This window comes from Felis catus, chromosome A3 (assembly GCF_018350175.1).
Source record: "Felis catus isolate Fca126 chromosome A3, F.catus_Fca126_mat1.0, whole genome shotgun sequence".
Taxonomy (NCBI): domain Eukaryota; kingdom Metazoa; phylum Chordata; class Mammalia; order Carnivora; family Felidae; genus Felis; species Felis catus.
In genome coordinates this window covers 3,239,726-3,261,804 of record NC_058370.1, presented here as the reverse complement: position 1 = coordinate 3,261,804, position 22,079 = coordinate 3,239,726, and the positions used below count along the sequence as shown (strand labels likewise).

The 22,079-nt window shown below is 51.7% G+C and overlaps 1 long non-coding RNA gene across 2 annotated transcripts in view; it reads left to right on the top strand.

The window, feature by feature from the left end:
- The window catches only part of LOC123384245, a 267,602-nt gene that overhangs the window by 74,516 nt on the left and 171,007 nt on the right, over positions 1 to 22,079 (top strand). For both annotated transcript variants that reach the window (XR_006594993.1, XR_006594994.1), the window contains exon 2: positions 5,178 to 5,318. This is a non-coding gene — a long non-coding RNA (uncharacterized LOC123384245). The remainder of the gene's footprint in view (positions 1 to 5,177; positions 5,319 to 22,079) is intronic.

Genomic DNA, 22,079 nt, shown 5'->3' with positions numbered 1-22,079 from the left:
ACTTCCCCATCTTGCTCATGGTTCTTGGTTGCAAACAACAGACCCTTCTCTAGCTCGTGGCTCATTTCAATGACCATGAGCCCGCTGAAGGACTCTGGTGAGCTCACAGAATCCCCTGGGACAGTCCGAGACTTGTGATCACAGGCCATGCACACAGGAGCCCACCCAGGCCTGGCAATGCCCCCTGCCCCAGCTACTGTGGGCCATGCTACTGCCATGGATGGGGCCCAGGTCACACGTCCTGCAGCTAGGACAGATGCATGGCCCCGCAAATCCAGCGTGAGGTGAGGACCTAAGACCGGGGCTGAGGAGCAGGGCAGAGCCATGGACTGAGAAGGGGCTCAGGCAGCCACTGGTCTGTCTCATGGTCATCAGTGGAGACCTGCAGTGTGCCACAGGGTGGGAGCACTGGGGGCAGGGGTAGGCGTGGGCTCGTGGGAAAGATGGGCCAAACCAGGGGAACAGAAACATCACAGTAATTTGCTGGAAGGGAAAAAAACGGAGGTAGTGATGGGCCTTCTCCACACGGGGTCCAGGGCGCCTCCCTGCGGTGGTGCCAGCTAACCTCACCTGTGGCTCCTCCTGCCATCTGGCCACAGCCACATGTGCCGGCTCTGATATCCGCATTGCCAGGATCAAGGCCCGTGTGCCTGGCTCAAGCTCATGGCGGTCCTTGGATAAAGTTGGTATGTACATGGGGTGGTTTGGGGTCAAGGGGAAGCATTTGGGCCCTGGAATCCCAGAAGCAGCTTAACTTGGGTAAACTGACCTCTCTTACCCTTGGCTTTCTTGTCAGGAGGTAGGATTGATGAAGGTGCCTGTCCCATTGGGTTGGAGATAATGCTTGTCAGGTGTGGAGGACGCAGTCTAGCTCACAGCAAGTGCTCAGTTAATGCTTGGCTGTTAGGGTGGCATCACCACGCTCATTGGCAATCAACTGGTGAATCAATCGCTAAACCATAAAGCCAGACTGTTCCTTAGTGCTTAGCCAGTGCATAGGGACAGGGGAGAATAGCGTTTGGGATTTTCTTTTAAGAATCTCTGTTCTGCCATATTTTCATACCTCAGTGTTCTTCATTAACTACATTATCTACTAGTTGTTGGGTATTTATTCTAGGTGCCTTCCCCAGAATGCCGTACTTAATCCTTAGTGTGTGTGTGTGTGTGTGTGTGTGTGTGTGTAAATCACGTGTCATAGACTTTAAGTATGTTGCCGAGTGTTGTAGCTTCTGTGAGGAATAGCTGGGATTTGAACCCAAATCTGGCTGACCTCCAGTTCTGTGTCATGACCAGTGCCAGGTTGCAGAGCAGCGCTGAGGTGCGGGGGCTGGAGGCCTGGGCTCCGCGTCCATCTCGGCCTGAGCCAGGATCCTCACACACAGCAGGTGTGTCCCGAGGAGGGCCCAGCAGCATCCACTTTTGCCGTCAGACAAAGAATGTGCCTGGTGTTTCCCCCAGAACCTTCTTGGGAAATTATGCCTAAAGGAGGCAATTCCTTGTAAATTCAGCCACCACCGAAAGCAGAGAGGACTCGGTTTTCCAGGATGGCAGAACCAGCCGCCGATCCATTTTTATTTGCTTCTTGTTCATTTTGCATTTTCTTCTATCCCCATAATCTTTTCTCCCCCATGTGATAAGATTTTCATCTGACTGTCTATTTAACATACCGATGCTTCTCGCAGAAACCGCCGTCTATTGTTCCTTGGAGTGGGGATTCATTAGTCTTTGCCGGAGAGGGGCTGTGTGCTGTGGCTTCGGTGCCTCCTTTGTAGGTTGGAGATTAATTCCTGCTGTGGTCATGTTCATTGGGATAATTTTATCAAGATTTTCTCTCTCTTGCTTTTATTACTTGCTTTCTTGGTTACTTTATTAAATTCTAAAATGTCTTATTAAAACCACTTCTTTTCTCATGACAAAAGCGTAACTTTTAAACTTGGCTTGAAAAAATTTGTAAACCACCCCCGCCCTGGGGGGTGGGGCAGGGCCGGCCTGGGACATGGGTCAGGGAAGGCTCTCACCTGTTTGCTGTAAACGTTTGTGCATGGTTTTCGTTATTTATACTCATCACAGACTATTTCACTGAATTGCTTGAAGCAGTGAAGGAAGACTTCTGGATGTGGTAATGTTAATTTTTAAATTTTCTTATAAATTTATCTTAAAAGCAGTCGGCAGATATAGAAATGTAACAAGTCTTTTGTGAAATAAACTTCTAGAACTCCACATTAAAAAAATTGACAGATGGCAATCCCTCCAGTGAAAATAATGTGGCTATCAAAGCTGCACAGGATTCAGGGATATGCTTTCATGGAGATTTTTGAGGCCACTTGGCCTAACTGCAGTTTACAGCCCAAGTGGGAATCTGTCTGGGTTCTGTTGGAGTATCCAAAGGTGCAGAGATAAGCCGTATTCACACTGTGGAGCGAGACTTAATGCCAGCAAATGACTTCCATGTTGGCCATCACCAGAAACCATCTGGAAGGACAATTTATGAAAACCTGGCTTTTTGTGACTTACATGGTGCCTGGTCTTTTGAAAAAGGACTGTCAGGGCAGGGCTGATTTGGTGCCCACCATGAGTTAGTTTCTCACCTGGACAGGTGTCTGTCTCTTGCAGGTGGGCAGGTAAGTTGGCTTGCTGGCCTTGCCAGGCAGGGCACCTATGGGTGGAAGCCAATGGGTGTGGAGAGCGACCCCTGGTGGCGGAGGAACCTTCCTGCGTTCACAGGCCTCCCCACCCCCCATTCTCCAGGGCTCTGTGCCTCTCCTGGTCCCAAATAGAAGTGCTTTCTTGAAGCTACAATAGCCAGAACACCCCACGTCCTCTGCCTCGTCCCCACCCCTTGCTCCCCCACTCACGTGTCAGATGTGTTTCTTAGATACGGATCTAAAATTAATGCTCTCGAGCTCGGTTCCTCAGGGGAAAAGTGGGATAATCAGCAAATGTCAAAATGTTTTCTCCAAATTTCTAAATGAATGGAAAATAAAACAATGTAATCCCCCTCCCTCAGGAATTACCTGGCCACTGTTTTCCCACAGATTTGACAAGACTATTTTCTGTTCCCCTGAGTGAATCCAGTTGGGAATATTTTATGCTGCGGATCTCGGAGCTCCGAGGAGAGACACTGCCCCTTTGGAAAGAGGGGGTCCTGAGCGCAAGGGTTCTAGGGCGGTGTCCTCGGGTTCCGGGCAGCTTTCTGAGCCATGAAGTCTGGGAGGCGCCTGGCCACACACCCAGAAACGGGCTCCTTCTCTGGGTAGTGCCGGTTAACCTCCAGAATCTAGTGTAACTGGAAATCTTTATTGGAATTACCCAAGCCATTACCCGCTCACTGTATTAGCTCTGCCCTCGAGCACTCTTGACTGCGTATCATGGGGATGGAGTGCTTTGTCAATTGGAACTCAAGCCTCCCGATCTTAATTAGAGATGTGCCAAAGTACCTGAATTTAATGGAGAAGGTTGGAAGACAGTTCTCTCTCCACCCCTCTTGCATTTAATGACTTCATTACTGATTACTGTCCACAGCCATGCAGAAATTAAATATGCTCTGCAGAGAAGCACAGAGGTTGACGTGCAACCGCTTCTGCGCGGCACGTTCCGTGTGCAGCTCTGTGCTCTTTGCAAAACGGGGAGAGCCGAGATGTCAGCATTTTGCCCTGCCGTCCCCCCGCCCATGCTCCGCCCAGCAGCCTGGCCTCGAACACCCGCGAGGGGCTGATGCCCCTGATACCTGAGGTGCGGAGAATGCATTATTCATGCACTCGCTCCCATCCGCAGATAATTCAATATTCTGCTCTCAATAATCTTTTCCAGCGTTATCTGTATTCATCCTCTCGTTTTGTAAAGAAGGCTGCTAAGTAATTGTTAAATATCTCTCCTGCTCCCTGAATAAATTGGAGATACAGAAAAATAATAGGGGTACGATTGCACCATGTTCATTGGGTCGCGTCTGCCCTGAGTCAGTGGTGCGGTCACGGCAGATGGAAGTGCGGCCTTGTAGGGGCTGCAGAGAAGGGCCCAAGTCACAGCTCTTTCTCCCCCTGGAAGATTTCCTCCGACATCTGTCCCTCTTAACTCAAACACGGCACCCTGCCCTGGCGACACCAGCTCTTACCAGCGGTGGCTTCTTTTCCACCACAAGCCAGGTGGTGGTCCCGGTCCATTCACGTGGAAACTCTGCCAGCCTCATTCTCTTATTTAAGCTAAACATTTCCGTCGGAGGCAGGAACATTGTAACTATTACATCCGTCTGCTTTGCAAAACGAATTCACAGGTTCAGATTTCCCCAGTCCAAGCAACGGCTTGTGAGCACAGTAAATACAGCTGGAGGGAACTGTTTGTGTAACACTTGCTTGGAAGGAATAAATAGCACTGGGTTCCGCGAAGAAAGGTAAAGAGCTCCCAGGCTTCCACAGAGGAGAGAGGAGCCAGGAAAACGGTGACTCTTTCCTGGAAAATTCACCGGAAGAGGAGTCGCTTTCTCTTTTACGCTGAAAGAAAACATTCAGGGGGAGCGGCTGATGCCGGGGTGCTGGGCTTGCCCGCTGTTCCTCAGGAAGCCAGGCGCTGGCTGAACTTGAGGGCTGGGCAGGCGGCTGAGCACGGGCCTCCCAGCGGGCAAGAAGCTGGTGCTTCCGGAGGGCAGAGCCGCTGGTCCGGGTGTGTGGGCGGGGTGGGTGGCGCAGGGCCGGGTGGCGGGTCAAGGGTGTCGGCTCGTGGGGAGTCCTGACCACCTGCTCCTCTGGGCCCCTCTCCGGTCAAGGTGAGGTGCTGAGCTCCTGCTTGCCATCAGCCCTGGGTGGCCGCAGCTAAGTTTGGGACACCACACTTCTCATCCTGAGAGCTCCTTCTGAGGCCACACGGCCACAGGTATTTATAAGCACGTGTGTCTCTTAAGTAAGTACCTGTGGAAGTCAGCTCTACCTTCGTTCTGGCTTCGCGGTCACATTCAGTCGGCCGTTCGCACGGGTTCCTGCCCTTCCCGTTGGCGGCACGGCACCGCGCTTCTCTCCGTCTGTGGTTGGACATCAGTCTCTTCCCAACCTTTCCTTCTCTCGCTCTCTGACGTAGTGTCTTCTGACATGTCACGTCCTTCTCTCCTTTCCTGGCGGCCGGCAGACTTCACTTGCATCCCGATCTTCAGGGTCACCGCTCACTCCCTTGACATCTTTTTGTTTTAGAGCCTGTCACATCGGCGCGGACGCAAGCCTCCGGCAGCCTCCAGAGAGCTTTGACAGTGCTGTAGACGCCTCAACCCACCTGATGTATGGAATCTGCTCCCTGCCGAATTAATTTCCTCCCCAGCCCCCGAGAACCTTCAAGTGAGTATGGTCTCAGCTCTTCATTCACCCTGGCCCAGACTCTCTCTCCGGGGCCGACGAACACAGAGCACTGGTTGAGACCAGTGGTTCTCGACCAGGGGGCTGTCCCCTCCCCACGGGACACCTGGGGATGTCTGCAGGCATCTAGGGGGTGGAGGCCAGGGAGGCTGCTGACCATCCCACGGTGCACAGCCCCCATCACAGAGAATCACTCAGGCTGGAAGTCTGTCATGCCGGGGCAGAGGAACCCTAGGTCGTAACACAGCGGTGGTCAGGGTTTGCCTTCTCCTGGCAATGTGACCTCGGCCAGAAAACAGACCCCTACAGCTCTTACCTTGCGTGCTTCCGCAGGGATTAAATGAAGTCACGTTTCTAAAGTGCTTGGCAGAGTTATTCCTGGCACGTGGAAACACACAAGTCCCGGGTGCTGTTGTTGATTTTCCCGGGCTTCGTAAAACCCAAGCCCCACACCCTAACCTCTCTCGAGGGCTGGTCTCCTGTTCTTCATCTGCAGAAGCCCTTGCTTGGCTCCTTGCGCTACCCTGCTTCACACCAGGACTGTACAGTGCCCCCTGGCGGGGCTTCCTCAGCCCGGCCCGCACTGCCAGCATCTGCACCGGTGCTCTGCTGTTTGGGCCCTTCCCTGAGTGTGTGCCTCTGTCTCTCGTCCCCAGGGACGTGGCCATGTTCCTCAGGACCTCCCTCACCCAGACCCGCCTCTCCACCGCGGTCGGTACGGGGGAGGGGGGCTGGTGTGGGAAGGGGTTCAGTGTGCAGAGCCAGAGGCCATCTGCTCATCCCTCTCCTGAGTGCCCACTAAGCCTGACCCGGGCACTGGGACGGGGCCTGCCCTTCTCACATCCGTGCTCGAGGGTCTAGGGAACAGGATGTAGGGGTGTGTGAGGAGCATGAGGGTCCCTCTTCCCTTCTCCTGAGTCTCCCCAAGGCAGAGGCTTCTCACCTGGTGGAAAGACACGTCAGGGGGATTTAAGGGGCAGCTTGTTAAATGATATTAATGACCCTCGAACGTCTGATATTGCCTCATACTTGGAAATGAACTCGGGGGCAGAAAAGCTGCCTCTGTTATCTGGTACTCAGAGTGAAAGTCAAAGGCCACATACTTGTAGAAAGTCCTTTCCTTCGTGCAGAGGGCTTCCCTTTGGCCCAGTGGGCGGGTCTCAGATGCCTCTGCCCCTGCCCTCTGACTGTCCTCAGGACCCTCTTGCTCTGGTGCATTCCAGCAGCTCCTTGGTCTCCGCTCACTTGTCACCTCCTGTCACAGGCTTACCTGAGCATCTTATAGCAAGTCGCCTTTTTTCAGTCACTCTGGTTCTGGTTATGACATTGTCGCCATCTTAAAATACCTTGTCGATCTGTCCACTCGTATTCTCTGCGAGCTCTGCCGTGGAGGCAGGTCTGTGTCTCCTGTTCAGTCGTCGGTGTGGCCAAAGGACGTAGCTGAGCCTCTGGCACCCAGTAGGTGCTCAGGAACTATTTAGTGAGTGCCTGGCATGAGTGGATGGGAGGTTCTCCTTCTGCCCATGGGGAAGGAGGGAACGGGGAAAGGCAGCGGGACGTGGCATCGTAATGCCTTCCTGAGGGTTCCCCTTGACTCAGGCTGGGACCAGGGCAGCATGGTGACACCTTCCAGGTCAATGGTATTCTTCTTGGATTCTACGGGCCAGTGGTCTCTGTAGCCAGGACTCTGAAGACCACAAATAATAAAAATGTGGTTGGGTCCTTGGAGCCGTTCCCTGCTCAGTATGTGTGGACATTATTCCCTGGCCCTGGGTTGAGCACCTGCTGTGCAAGGGCCTGGACCACGGTCACAAGGAGCAGCAGTGTCTGTTGTCAGACCTGGTGGGCTGGCAGGAGGAGAACGAAGTTGGAAAAATGGCGGCTGTGCGTGACAGTCTGTGGGAAGTGGTAAGGGACACAGAACGTGGCCGCAGGCACGGGGCTCTGTTTGTATCTGACCCAAGCTCCTCCGTGGGGCCATTTATTATGTGGGTTGCTAGAAGGAGCCCTGTCATCCCTAGTGCAAGATGAGTCCCAGCGACCTACCTGTAGGGATCTCAGCTTTGATAAGGATGTCTACATTTGTTGTTCATTTCCTGCCTCCTGATGCCTCCGCCTCTGAGCTGCCCCAGGAACCTGCCCCACCGATTTCCCTGTCCTGCACTTCCTTGCTCTTTAGCTGACCTTTAGTGCTATTCGGATCCCTGCACCTGCGCTGTGTGCCCACCTGCCCTGTCGTGGTTGTATGAGCCACATCCTGCTCTCCTGCTCTCCGTTGGCCGGGACGGGGCATTTTTAGAAGATAGTTTGTCCATGTGGGATTGTAAACAGGCTCATAACATGCCTTCCCTGGGTGACCCCTCGGTATCTGCAGCCTGTTCTTGAGGGTCGTGTGTTAATGGCGTTAGCAGGGTTTGAAGTCCAGAGCTAAGAGGTGAAGTGTGGAGCAGGCTACAGAAAATGCTGCAGACTTTGGGCTTTCACAGCCCTGGTTGGAATCTTGGGCCACCATTCACCAGCTCTGTGGCCGGGCCAAGCATCTCCCTTCACTGGGCCAGTGTTTCCACCTGTAAGATGCAGATAATACCAGTATTGCACACGGCTCTTAGAATGCAAGCCACGTGGCTGACGACTGCCTGCCCAGTATTGCTTCCATCTCTGCTAGTAGGACCCCCCCTTTCCTGTGCAGAGTGCATTTCATTTGGATCAATCTCTCCACCTCCCTTTGGGGATGGGCACCTTGGCCAAGCCAAGCTCAGGATGCTCACATGACCTAGACCAATCAGCTTGGAAACACACACACACACACGCACACATGCACACACATATGTACACACATACACACACACACGCAGCCAGGACTAATCAGTCAGCTCAGGGAGGCAAGCATACGTGACCAGGTCTGACCAGATCAGCACAGGGTAACTCAGATGACCCAGACTAGACAATCAGCTCAGGGAAACACATACGTGACCAGGGCCACTCACTTCAGCTCCAGGATGCACACCTGACCGGGTGGTCCTGTCTCCCCATGAGTGATCAGTCACTCTCCATCCCAGGAGGGAGGCTGCACCCTTGGGCAATTCTTAGAGCACATAGCCTTCCATGAGCTGGAATCTGAGAGATTTCTGGGTGTATGTGAAGTTTATTTCCATTTCACCCATGCTAGTGGGAGAGTTCCTGTAACTGACCACTGACAACAGGTGCCCAGTGCCTGGCACGGAGCGGACGTTGGGTGTTTCAAGATGGCAGTCGCCCCCCAGGCTCTGGGGAGACAAACCAGTAGTTCCTGCTCCCCTGCTGGACAAGCGGCAGCTGGCTGTGGATGGGCGCAAGGGTCCTTCGCGTCTGTCGTGAAGACCACCACCTTCTGAGACATCCGGGGGAAACAAAAGGTGCCAGTTGCTAGCCCTCAGTGCTCAGCCTGTTAACTGAAGGAAAATGCATTTCTTTAGTGCTGCTCTGAGAGAGCTTTCCTTCTGATTGGTAATTCCCTAGCACCCAATAGATGCTAATGAAAACGCACTTTCATTGCCAATTCCTCGTGTAATTCATTCCTTTGCAGCAACAGACAGGAGGGTGTTTTATCCGTGGATTGCAGGCGAAGAGAGGCTTTGCCTCTGTAGCAAAGAGACTTCACTACTCATATGTGTGTGACTACATCTTGGTGTAACTTGAGTCAGCGTTTTAGGGTCAGAGTGTATTGAGTCCCCCCACAAGCGTTGGTCTTGGGGGCAGGAGCCGTCTTTCTGACGAACTAAACAAAAGTCAAGCTAGTTAAGCCCCTTGTTGAGTAGGTGACAGTCCGTAATCTCTCAGAATTTCAGGAACCTAAGTAGATGGAGTGAGGCACACACGGGCTTCTGTGGTCTTGTTTCTTGGAGCTTGCCAGTCGAGCATCCCATAGCGGACAGTCCCAAGCCACGAGTCCTTCCTACATAATGACGCCCTTCAAGACTAAGGCACAATCTGTCATTACCTCATTACTCAGCGGTGTCTTATTTATTCCAGCACGGCTCTGCAGAGCCCATGAGAAAACATGTTCTTCTCCCCCCATAGAGCGCTGCCTCCGCCTAGTGAAAATGGTGTGTTTCCAATCAAAGAGCTCACAAATCAATTATCCCCGGAGCGATGAAAACGCTTGGAGGTCACTGTAGACGGAGCCGAAGAAAGCAAATCCGATGCGTCTCTCCTCGGTTCATTAGCTCTGCGTGTTTGCATCCTCACAGACTCCTTGCTGGACGACAGCCTCCAACCTTTTCCAGGCAGCCACTGCTTGTGATTTGCCTGAAGTCTCATGACTGCTGATGAGAGACGTCAGAGACTGGCCAGCCAAGGGCACCTCTCCTAGGTCATAGTGGGGAGCACATTGGAGCTCCACTCGTAGGTACAGGCAAGAGCCGGGGGGCCTGGCCACGACTGGGCTGGCCTGACCCACGGGTCTTGTTTTTAGTCTAATCCTTCTGGGGCGCCTCAATGCTGGGTGTGTCTCCTGTTACTCGCAGTTGTCTCGGTGTGTGAATGGAAGTCTCAGGCATTTATCCAGGCTGAGTGTTGTGTCAGGCACAGATTAAGCACGTACTGGGGGGCGTGTCTTAGGAAGAGCGGTGGAGGTGCTTGGGTGTCGTAGTAGGTGGACCGCGTGCTGAGGAACACAGGGGCCCCGCTCAGACCGGCTGGGGTCTTGTCTGCCTCTGTTTCTCACTAGGAGTGACTTGGTGTCTCCGTACATTCAGTCTGCTCTAACCAAATGCACAGGATGAGTTACAGATAAGAAGCAGACACTCTGAACAGTTGTGGAACTTGTGAGGTCCGAGATCGTGGCAGCAGCGGGTTTGGTGTTTGATGAGGACCTGCTTCCTGGTTCCTAGATGGCTGTCTTCTTGCTGTGTCTCACATGGTGGAGGGTGTCAGAGACCTCTCTGGGCTCTCTTTCATAATGGCACTGGGCCCATTCATGAGGGCCCCACCCCCCTGACCTAACCACCTCCCGGAGTCCCCACCTCCTAACACTGTCACCTTACGCAGTAGCATTTCTGTTGCATTTGTGGGGGTCATTTGGGGGGACACAAACATTCGACCCGCAGCACCTGGGAAAGTTGCTGACTCCCTGTCTCTGTTTCTCATCTGTGAATGAAGTGACGATACTGTCTAACTCTTGGACTTACTGTGAGAGCCGGGAATTTAACGCATGTAAGCTGTGCAGCGAGTGCATGGCACACAGTCAGAAATGCCAGCCTTTATTTTTCATAGCTCATGGACTGAAATATGGAACTGCAATCTTGACAGAAGAGGAAAAAAAAAACATTAATACTTCAAGAACCTTACCATGTTGGGGGCCTGGGGGGCTCAGGCGTTTAAGCGTCCGATTTCAGCACAGGTCATGATCTCGCAGTCTGTGGGTTCAAGCCCCACGTCGGGCTCTGTGCTGACAGCTGAGCCTGGAGCCTGCTTGGATTCTGTGTCTCCCTCTCTCTCTCTGCCCCTCCCCTGCTCTCACTCTGTCTCTGTGTCTCTCTCTCAAAAAATGAATAAATGTTAAAAAAAAAGAACCTTACCATTGATGATAGACACTAAAAATGAATGTTCATTATACCTCCAGTGATGAGGCACACCTATGGATCTCATCTCACGAGGCCCCCAGCTCTTCGGGAATAGTCCATTTGCGTAAAGTGGGGTCCTCTTCATGTGTGGGCGCTTGCCCTAGGGAGACAGTACGGCTTAGAAATTCTTAATGTACCCCGATCCAACTTCTTTCATGGGCAGAGTCCAGAGGGTGAAGAGTGAGTGAATATTGTAGACATTTGCAGTCTTGGTGATCTGCTCATAAACATGGTGGTTTATTAGAATCTAGGATGCTGGATTTGATAACAGCCGCGGTAGGGAACCTCCTCTCAGAGAGGTTCCAGAATGCCCCTTGAGGCTGGTAATGATGCGCAGAACCAGTCTGTCTCCCCTGGAAGGGAAAAGGCTGGTGCACAGTGAAGTTTAGAAACAAAAACAAACTCAAACACCCCTTCCTCAAGACCTGAGATCCTAGCCGCGTGCGATGGCGAGGCATCGCAGAGGCCCAGCCGGTCTTGGGGGAAACTCGTCCAATGCTCAGTCCTGCTTGGTGGCAGGGACTCTGCAGAGATTCACTGACGTCCTGCTCCAATTGCAAAGCCGTGGCTCGTGGCCCACGATCACAGGGCTGCTGGGTTCACATAGCTGCAAGGCAATCCCAAAGGGTGGAGAATTCCAGAACGTGGGAGAATTGGCGATGGAGGTGGGTGAAAATGTGAGTGACTGAGATTTATCATCGAAGAGATCTGACGTATGCTAGAAGTTGGCTTTGGAAGGGGCCGGAGATCAAGGTATCACTTGCCCGTTTCCTGGTGATTTTGTCACAGAAGAAATGAAATACAGTCATCACTTGGGAATTGTGAATGAGGTTGGGGCCCTCTGTTTAGGAATGGGAGCACACTGAGGGACAGGATGTTGGGAAGGAAAGTGGCTCTATTTCTCCCAACACAGTGCCTTTCCTCAAGCCAAGGAGTCTCCCCTGGTTTTCTGAATAGATAAGAATGGTTTGTAATTAACATATTGTCAAGGGCTTCTGGAATGCTTGAGGATGCTTGAAAAAGGATTTCAGTTGACTTAGCATTGCTTTGCCCAAATTGCACATGCCATATTCCTTAGCCAGTTCCTTTCTTTACACAGAGGTTAACTTCCCAACTGGCAGGTAGGGATTATCACAGTCCGAATGTGGCGGTTTCTGTATAATATTTGCCTCTGGGTACCCCTGTGAAAACAGCTAAAAATAGGACTTTTAGAGAGAGAGAAGTCATCAACTGGGAAAGCTAAGGGCTGGAGGTGACCTCAAAACCTAGGGAGATAAGCTTTGCTGTGGGCTGAGGCAGCTGGGAACCTGCGAGGAATTTCCCAGAAGTTAATTCTACAGAGGTCTTCAGTTATCTACACTGCTCTTTCTCTAACTTCCACCGGAAGAAATGTTTTCTTGCTAAAGAGTCACCAGCATTTGCAAATAATGACTGTTTTTCCCAGCCCTTCCTGCACGTGTGGCCCCCACGCACCCTGGGAGGTAAAGAGGACAGGTTTTATTGCCCTGCGAAGATCAAGAAGGAAGGCATGATGTGGCTGTCTGGTTGAGCCAGAACTCAAACCCACCTCTCCTAACTGTCGAATGCCTGAAAACTTGTTCCTCTCGTGTATAATCGATTTCTGTTTTCCACGTGCTACGGAAACACTACACTGTGTCTTCCATGGTCCTTGTTGGCGAAACCTCCGACGTCCGAATTTAGAAAAAAAAAAAGGTAAATTGAGAGAGATGTTCCACCGAACAGAAAGATTTTCTCCCCATTCTCGAAAGAATGTCCTTTCTTTACATTAAAAAAAATGTTGCGAATTGTCCTTCGATTTGCAAAAAAACGTGGCATAGCTTTTCAGAGCACGTCCGTTTGGTAGAGTGAGGCACAAGAGAACAGAACTCAGGCCTCTCGGGGAATTCTTGAATGTGCCCTCAGCCTTTTAACTACTCGAGGGCGTCTGTGTGGGTTCACAGGTCGGTCTGTGTGGTTTGCGGCCCGCGCCCCCCACAGCAGGTGCAGGCACACGCCGTCCCACACGACATGCCCGCATGCATCCCGCGTTGCCTCACTGGTGAACTCTAATGTGGTCTCTCAGCTCCCGTCCTGGATTTCAGCAGCTCTCTGAGAAAACCAGACGGACGGGGGTGCTCCTGGCAGGCTGGGCATAAATGAGCTCTCCACGTTTAGCTGAAGGGATCTCTTGCTGCCCAACACCCGTTACTTCCTGCCAGTCTCTCTACAAACATGCGCTGGTGTACCTCCGTACACACACATGCACGCACAGGCTTGCTTCAGGTAAACAAACAAACACGAAGCCTTCCTCCTAATTGCCTGAGCAAATCCGAGAGCCTTATGGTGAATCGTTGTGTCAATAATCGTCCCTGCCACATCAGTATTCATCCTCTCGCTTCTCTCTAGATGGTTTCCTTAACCGAGAGTCCACCTTTGTTAAATCTGGAGTAGTCGTTTCCGGCTGGCTGGCGGTGATTTTGCCCCTCCCCCGAAGACACCTGGCGATGTTTGGAGACATTTTTGCTTGTCTCAACGTTGGGGGCTCACTACTGGCAATGTAGTAGGGAGACGCGAAGGATGCTGCTTAACATGCTACGGTGCACAGAACGGCCCCACAGCAGAGAGCTGTTCACCCCAAATGTCAGGAGTGCCAGGGAAGAGAACTCCTGGGTCATAGGGGGGAACACAGCATAAACGTGAGATAACAGTTCGTCCTAATGAGGGACGCTGGCCCAGAATTTGTGGCTAGCTAGCACTGGGAACTTTCCTTGGAAAACCGGAAGAGGGGAAAGCCGTCACCCGCACAGTGATACACGGGCATTTTAGAAACAGCAATGGCACTGGCAGCCACGGAAACTTCCCCTTTTAATTAAAGAGTACAGCCGGTGAGCATGGCACCACGGCTTCTGAGTTACAGTCCCCTCCAAGTGGCTCATTCCCTGCGCAGCCAGGCCGGCAGAGGGCACCCCTCTGATGGCGTCCTGACCGTGGTTGAGTCACAGGCAAGTAGTGCGTTGGTCTTTCTGAAACACTTTCCCTTCTGTTATAAAGAGATTGCGTTGTTGAAAAGAGACCCTTGCTGTTTGTGGTGCTATTAATAATTCTCCCCTGGTGACATCACCCATGTGGCCAGAGAAAGGAGGTTTCCGTGACTGCATCACCACAGAGCTCCTGCTGGATCGTGAGGAGGGATGGAGATGGTGAGGTGGGGAGGCTGGAAGTGTCTGCCTGGGCAGCGAAGAGGGGACTGGTTTCATTGCCCATCAGGAAGGCATTGGGACAGGAGAGAGACTGAGCATCTCCGGAAGCAGAAGCCGCCTTTGGCTTGCAAAAGTGTGACATACAATTCTCCATGGAACAGGCAAGCTATATTTAGCTTGGTTTTGGAAAGGGTAGGAAAAGGATATGTTTAAATAAAAGTTTGGACAGCTTGTATACCAAAACCCATCACCCTCCATGTACACACATCTCTACGAGCTGAGGGAAGGAAGCTTTCATCCAATGGCTCCCTTAAATGGTGGCGTCTGTTTCTGTTTCCATCTCGGAAACCCCGAACACAGCCGTTCTCATTAACACAGATTTTAATGGGAGATATTTGTCTCCAGCACTCAGTCGTTTCCACTTGCCTGAGACCGCCATTTAAAACAACAAGTATAATAGCATCTTTGAGCTTTTTAATTAAAAATTAATTAGGAGGTTTAAGAACAAACTCATTGGGGGTTACTGTACAATAGCATGTTTACAGAATTAGGTCCGGGCTTTTTGTTCTGGCTAAGTGTTTCCATCAATTCTCTGTCTATTAAATGTAATTACGTATGATGCTTCCTCAAAATTATAATGTCGCATTTAAAAAGCAGCTGGGAAAAAGTCTATAATTTTAAGTTTGGGATGAGGGTAACTATGGAAATTCAAATACAGGCACCTGTGACTGGGTGGTGGGGGAGTCACGGCCAAAAGTCTAACAGCAGAGTTTCAATCACGGAGGGCATTCGGAACACCTTTGTCCCTGTTGGTCTCACCTTCCTGCTTCTGCTAGGATGCTTCCTTGGGGAACACCAGCACAGGCTAGATGTATGCTGCAGAAGGACAAGAATGAATGGAAAGAAGGAATGTTCTCGCACACGTCCTTGGCATGTATTTTCGCACTTACTGCTTTTTAATGAGAGGTATTAGTCGATTAAACGCTCACTTTTGACATTGGCCCTTTAAATGCATGTGCTTCCAGAATAACCTTCATTTTCTCAGTCTGGAAACAGCACTTTTAGACACTTTGGAAGCAGGCTCTGTAGTCCGTTCTTTTTCAGAGCGTAGCTCTTGAACAGTTAGCATTTGCTGGGAGGGTTTTAATGTGTTGGTGTGCAGGTACTCAGGCTTCAGGAGGAGGAAGTCCAAACAGTTCCTCTCCCTCCCGTTCATTAACGGACTCTGTGGCGGTGGCCCGGCACGTTGGGTCCCACCTGCTTAATCACCTCTGTTAAAAATGGACGGAACGGTGTCATATCTCGAGATTGTATGCAATAACTAAAAAATAGTGCTTCTTGGAGAGGAATGCCAGGGTCTGGTCCTGTGGCCGACCCCCTTCTCCAAGCCCGGGTGTGCATGGGAGCAGTTAGTTCACATCTAACTAGAACAGAGATTTAAGAAGCTTGCAGTGGTGGGGCTCCCCAGTGGTTGGCAAAATAAAACCTAGATCAGAGTGACCTCTGAACACTCCCATGCTCCTGGCAGACGTACGAGGCACGGGATGTCACTTGCTGGGAGAGCCCGCCAAGATGGCCCTCTTCTCCTTGTGTAAAGGCACCTGTGGCCCAGCAATGCCCTCCATTTCCAGACGGAGGGGGAATGCCCTGCAGGTAGTCCCTGCACTTGGGGACACCGGACATGCTTCTGTTGGCCGCACCCTGACTCGGCTGTGCTGACAGAGCTCATCTTGGAAATACAGCCCTTCCGCAGGACTTCTCTGAAGAATGCAACTCTTCCCTGTGATTTCTCTTCAGCGGTTGTATTTTTGGAGCGTGTTTCTTGATGGGAGACGTGCCGGGATCTGTAAGGAAGGATGTTGATGCTCTGGTGTCGCTCCTGGTCATTGGAGTGGCTGGCGGGGACGCACATCAGTGGGAACGGTTGGGCTTACCGCGATGTCCCCCGCCTCCGTGCTGCCTGGTCTCCCTCTTGCCGAGAGGAGGGGCAGTCTCTCTTCCTTCTCCAGACTTCTCAAGCTCTCCCTGGTGACTGCTGAGGCAGCAGATCCCTTTGGCGGGGGGGGACTCTAATAGGGGAAAATAGACTATTTCTCTTGCCGCGTTCATATAGTATTGGGAGCATTAGAAAAAAGGTCTAAATTATTTTCAAGGCCTGGGGGGTGCTACTGCAGTGTGGCAGTGTTACCTTCTTTTTGTTTCTTTCCTCCAGAGCATAGTTAAAAATCTGAATTCGAATTTTTGTGGCGTGTTCTCGCTGTGTATCCTGATGATCAGATTTCAACTACGAGATGATATTTATCACATACGCCTCACTTTAAGAACTGTCTTTTTTAAATCATTCCTCAGAAGATGGGAGTGACTTTGTGTTTCAGGGTTTCAAATGCCTTTCATCTCATGCAGCTCTCTCCCTATTTTGAATAACACAGTTTTGACTCAGGAACACACTTGAGGCTGAAAGAGCCTCATTCAGTCCCAGCTTGGGTGCTTATCGAGGGAGCACATGTCAGGATTGGTAGCGGAGGGGTTTTTTTTCAAAGCAATAAAGACGACTTAGCACAGATTTGGCAATTATCCCACGAGGTGGGACCTCGCGTCTCCAAGCCTTGGGTGTTATTGGACACAGGTCTGTCAAGAACCACTTTAAAAAGCAGCACAGGAGTAGTTACTCTGGAGCTCATGTGATTTACACGTATCAGAAAAAGAAAAAAAGCAAACCGTCCTTGTGTCACACAAATACGCACTTGGACTAGGAAGCAATTTCCAGAAACACATTCATGTGTGGAATCAAAAAGTGCTTAATTGCAAACATCTGAGATGAAAGGAAAAATGAGGTACTTGGAAAAGTGTGCTAGATGATTCAGATGGGCGCCCTGGAGATGGCAGAGACGCTGATGGGAGAGACGTGCGCGGGGTCTGAATGAAGTCATCTCATCAGACGCGAGATGGAGAAATTAATGTTTCCACGTTGATACTTTCTATGGGATAAAAATGTGTATGCTTAAGTTAATAACCTAAATATTATTAATAGACATTGGACTTCTTCATCTTATTCAAGGAGTTTTTTTCATTCAGTTTGGTCAGAATCTACTTTGGGATTACCTCTTACTGGAGAAACAGCACCATGTATCTGGGCACATGTATTGTTGATTTTGCTTTTGGACCTTGGAACGAGGCTCGCGGTTGGGAAGTATTGGGGGAGGGGGAGAGAACTGCCTGTCGTTAACACCTGTGCGTGGTACATCCACAGGTCACGTACATAGTTCTGATTAAGTCGGCAAACCTTGGAGTGTGCTTATAACAGTAATTTTCAGTGTTTCGTAAACATCGGAATGGTCGGTGGAGTTTATTAAAAATATAGATTTTGGGGGCCGCCTGGGTGGCTCAGTCAGTTAAGTGTCCCACTCTTGATTTCAGCTCAGGTCATGATGCTGGAGTTGTGGGATCGAGCCCGGTGTTGGGTTCTGCGCTGAGAGCAGAGCCTGCTTGGGATTCTCTCTCTCCCTCTCTCTGCCCCTCCCCAGCTTGTGTTCTTTCTGTCTCTCAAAAGAAAAAACATTAAAAAAAAAGAATGGAAGGAAACACAGATTTTTGGTCATCATCTCCCAGAGGGCTGGAGTAGGGCCAGGAATCTGAACTGGGGACATTTGGATGTCGCCATCATGCTGAGGCCCGGAGAGGTGTTCCAGGGGCATGATTCGATCCAGCATCAAGAGGAGGCGTGGGTGATGGAGCTCCACGTGGAAGGTAGAGCGAAGGGGCTGGGTCTCTACGTGCGTGTGAGGAATCAGCTGTACCCAGGCAGGTCCAGTCTCCACCCTCAGCCTCAGGGATGTCATCTCGAGGCCCCTGGAAGGTTCCACCCGGCAGGAGCATCCTCGTTTGATGGGAGCTTTGGCCACTCGACAGTCCAGCAGTGTGATTTATGACGGGGTCTTTAGGACCCATCATATCAGTTGTGATCAGTTCTGATCTCAGCCAAGTGGGCAGGACGTGGTCAAGCCCCAGTTAAGATTCTGGAAAACAAAGGCTTGGGTGAGCTTCCCGGATGAGCCACGCTCTGCAGTGCTGTCGCACACGGAAGCCGGGAGGAAGTAATTCCGTCCAGGACTCCACGGGGAGTGGCTGGAAGTTCGTACGTGGACCCTCCCAGACTTTGCCTCTGTCCTGTGGTCGGCTCTTACTTGTATCCTTGTACTTATGCTAAATTTGTAATTGTAAATACAGTGTTTCCTGCATTCTGAGAGGTGTTCTAGTGAATTATCAAACCTGAGGGAATCTTGGGGACCCCAGGATTTGCAGCCAGGTGGTCAGATGTGATGGTGGCCCTGGGGACCCCGAGTGTGTGGCTGGCATCTGAAGTCTTGGGCCTACTTGGCAGTCTGGAGGGCTGTGCCCTCTCCTGGAGCATGGCCAATCCCTCTGCAATGTGCTTCAGCCTGGACAAGCCTTAGAAACACAAGGTCGAGAGAAAGAAACAAGTTCCATACAATGATATACAGCGTGACACCATTGATGCCAATTTTAGAAAGAATAAAACGATGCCATATGTTGTTTATTAACATATATGCACACACACATATAACCCATATTTTCATGCGTGTGAAGTGCATAGGTAAATGTATATGGTTTATGTATAAATATGTATACTTACTCATTTCTATTTATATGCAAAGCATTATAGTTTGGAACTGGATAGATACACACCAGTTTCTTAACCAACCTGCTTCCAGGGTCAGGATGAGAAAGCCAAAATGACAGACTGAGAACATTTGTTAATTACCGATGATGATTTTTGGATGTTCATATTATTATTCTGTATGTTTCCCTGTATTTGAAATTAATGCAAACAAATCTGGATTGGAGGCAAGGGAGGCAGTGGGGCTTTGAGGGTGCTGGGAAGAGACCTAGGGGGCTGAGTGGTCGCAGCTCCGGCGGCAGGACCACCCGGAGAGCAGCATGGACTGTCGATCAAGGACACGCAGATGCTTTGCGTGGCTTCTCCCGTGACGGCTGTTCTACGGATGACCACACCGGGAGGGATTCTGCAGCCCGAGTAGCTGGAGGTTCAGGAGCTACCCATCGCTGGACTCCCGTCCCCACACCCCCCCCCCCCGCCCGCCCGGATGCCTGGGTGACGGTCACCAAGGAGGGACCAGCCGGGGGCTCTTGGTTCAGCTTCAGCGCAGTGTCTGGGAGCGGCCCTAACAGAGTGGCCGTTGAACTTTGCTGCCTTCGCTCGCTGCCCCCCTGCAACTGAGGGCACATGTGGGTGTGCAGACTTGCCCGGCCTCAGCTCAGGGCATCCACGAGGCCCTCTCTCTGGGGCGGGCCAGCCCCGGCCGCCACAACGCCAGCCTGGCCTCCTCGGTGGCTGTTGTTTCTTGCCTGTGCCTAATTATGCTCAACGGTGGCACAAGTCAATAAAAACCCCATCTGGCCCTCACAGCACAGAAGACTGCGTCTGCCTTGAAAATTCGTTTGTGCTGAGCCGAGCACACGCTTCTAAATCACAAGTGCCAGAAGAGTCAAGGTGACATGGCAGGAACAAAAAATCAGCCACAGGAAGCACAGGCGCCGTGGGGCCATATTTCACCCTTCGTGGGGAGGAGAGCGAAGGCACGTTTCCTGGTTTGTTCAGGTGATGAGAGGACATGAGGAGGCACGTGTGAGGACGTTAAATGGGGTGTGCATTTTACCCAGAATATGTTATCGTGGGCACATTGCATTTAACGTCTGTTTGACCTAACTGCGGACCCAGTCAGACTACCAGCTTCACTGTGTCAGAACCACAGGCATTAAAAAAAATTTTTTTTAACGTTTATTTATTTTTGAGAGAGAGAGAGAGAGAGGAGGGGCAGAGAGAGAGGGAGACACAGAAACAAAGGCAGGCTCCAGGCTCTGAGCTGTCAGCACAGAGCCCGACGCGGGGCTCGAACCCACAAACTGTGAGATCATGACCTGAGCCAAAGTCCGGTGCTTAACCGATTGAGCCACCCGAGCGCCCCAGAACCACAGGCATTTTGAGCTCCAGCCACCCTGGTAAGCTGCCTGGGACAGTGTCAGGTCAGCTGTGCAAAACTCAGGGTCCTGGGCACCTTCCTGTGAGAAAGAATTCCAAGCAGGATACCAGGTGGAAAAAGCCTGGATTTTCAAAATAGACATGAACTTGATGTATAGGTGTCTTGTTCTGTTCCAGTGTGGGGCAGGGGTAGGACACACTCCTTGTCTTTCTTACCCTCTTTTTCTGAGCGTCTGTGATACTGAGCTCAGCGTTGGGGAAGCAGGGCTGGTCAAGACACGGGTCCTGCTCTCCAGGGTCCGCATGTGGCGGTGGGGAGACAGAGGCAGGTCAGCGAACAGACAGGCACTTTCAGGTGCTGAGGGAATGGGGGAAGTCACAGGGCGGGGGTGTGGGGTGAGGCATGGGGGCCCCATGAGGGACCTCCTTGAAAAGGAGGGAGGGGTAGGAGGACAGACAGAGGAAGAAGGAGGAGGGGAGGGAGGGGGAGAAGGGAGGGAAGGAGGAGGAGGGAAGAGGAGGGGTGGAGGGAGAGAGGAAAAGGAAGCATGCATGACTGCCACTGTGTGATGGGCTGTGGTGGCCGCTTGCCCACCTTCCTGGGCTCTGGCTGCTTGGCTGACCTCGGTCTTCCTCAAGCCCGCCGTGTCCCCACCTCTCACCACCTCTGTCTCCCCTGTGCTGTCTCTGACTTCCTGCATCTGTGGCCCCCAGCCTGGCCCCTGCTTCTGGCCCGGATATGACAGTTCTACTTTTTATCCAGTCCTTGAACCTTAATATGTTTCAGCAGCTTGGGGCCTGGGTTCCCCTGCTGGTCTCGTCCTGACCTCGCTGCTGGCAGCACCTGGTGCTCCTGTCCCGGCGGCTTGCGGTCACCTGCGCCGTCCTCCAGGGGCCGGCTTCTCTGCCACAGCTCTGGCCTCCGGGTCCCTAGAAATTAGACATTTTGGTGGAGGCAGTAACATTTCTTAGCACCTGGAGTCAGCAGGCAGCCTCCTGTCCGTGCGTCACCCGCAGTCATCCGCCGCCCGCGATTATGGTAAACCGCGTGCGCGTGGGGACGGAAGGCTCGTCTGGTGACAGATGTGGCCCCTGGTTCCACACCCCACGCAGGATTAAACAGGTGTTTCACATTCTGCTCATGAATTCTGTCAATAATTCTAATAAGAACTTGTAATAATTAAATTAGAATCAGCCTATAGGTTTTTAACATGAAAGGAGACAAAATTTGCTGAGATAAGTCAATTTGAAAAAAAAAAAAAGACACTGCTCACATTATGTATTTATGAAGTAGAAACTCATTTTCCCATCCAATTTGAGCTTGCTGTTTCACGATGGGTAATAGGTGCTTCTGATAACAACAGCAGCCTCTGATGGAAACGCCAACGCAGTCTCACCAGTAAGTTCTCTCCAGGCTCGAGTCAGTGATGAAAATCTCATTGGCCGGACCCCGGCTAGTTAAAGGCGGAGTGCAGTGTGCCAGCCAGTTCCCTGGCTCCCTGCCCTGCTGCGTTCATTTATTATTCGCACCTAAATGCTGCCCACCCTGTGCACGTGAACTCGGCTCCCTCCTCTGGGAAGCGTCCAGGGCTGGCCCTGGGCTGGAGTGATTGCGCCTCTGGCCACCACCGCCCTTCAGGCCCCTCGTCCGCTGCTCCCAGCTCTGTGCTCAGGACGGGACAGGAAGAAAGGGAAGGCGGGTGCTGAGTTTGACACCCATTTTTTGCTGGACCCCTTGCTAGAAATCTGTTTGTGGACCTGACAGGGCCCTGCTCAGGCTTCAGGGGGTGACCTCTGCCTGCTTGGGCCCCAGCCTGGGTGTGGGAACCAGGATGGTGGGCAGAAAGGCCTAGAAGGACCCAGAAAGGTCTGCATAAGCCACGTGGTTGAAAAGCAGGCTTGGGGAAGGTTTGCTCTC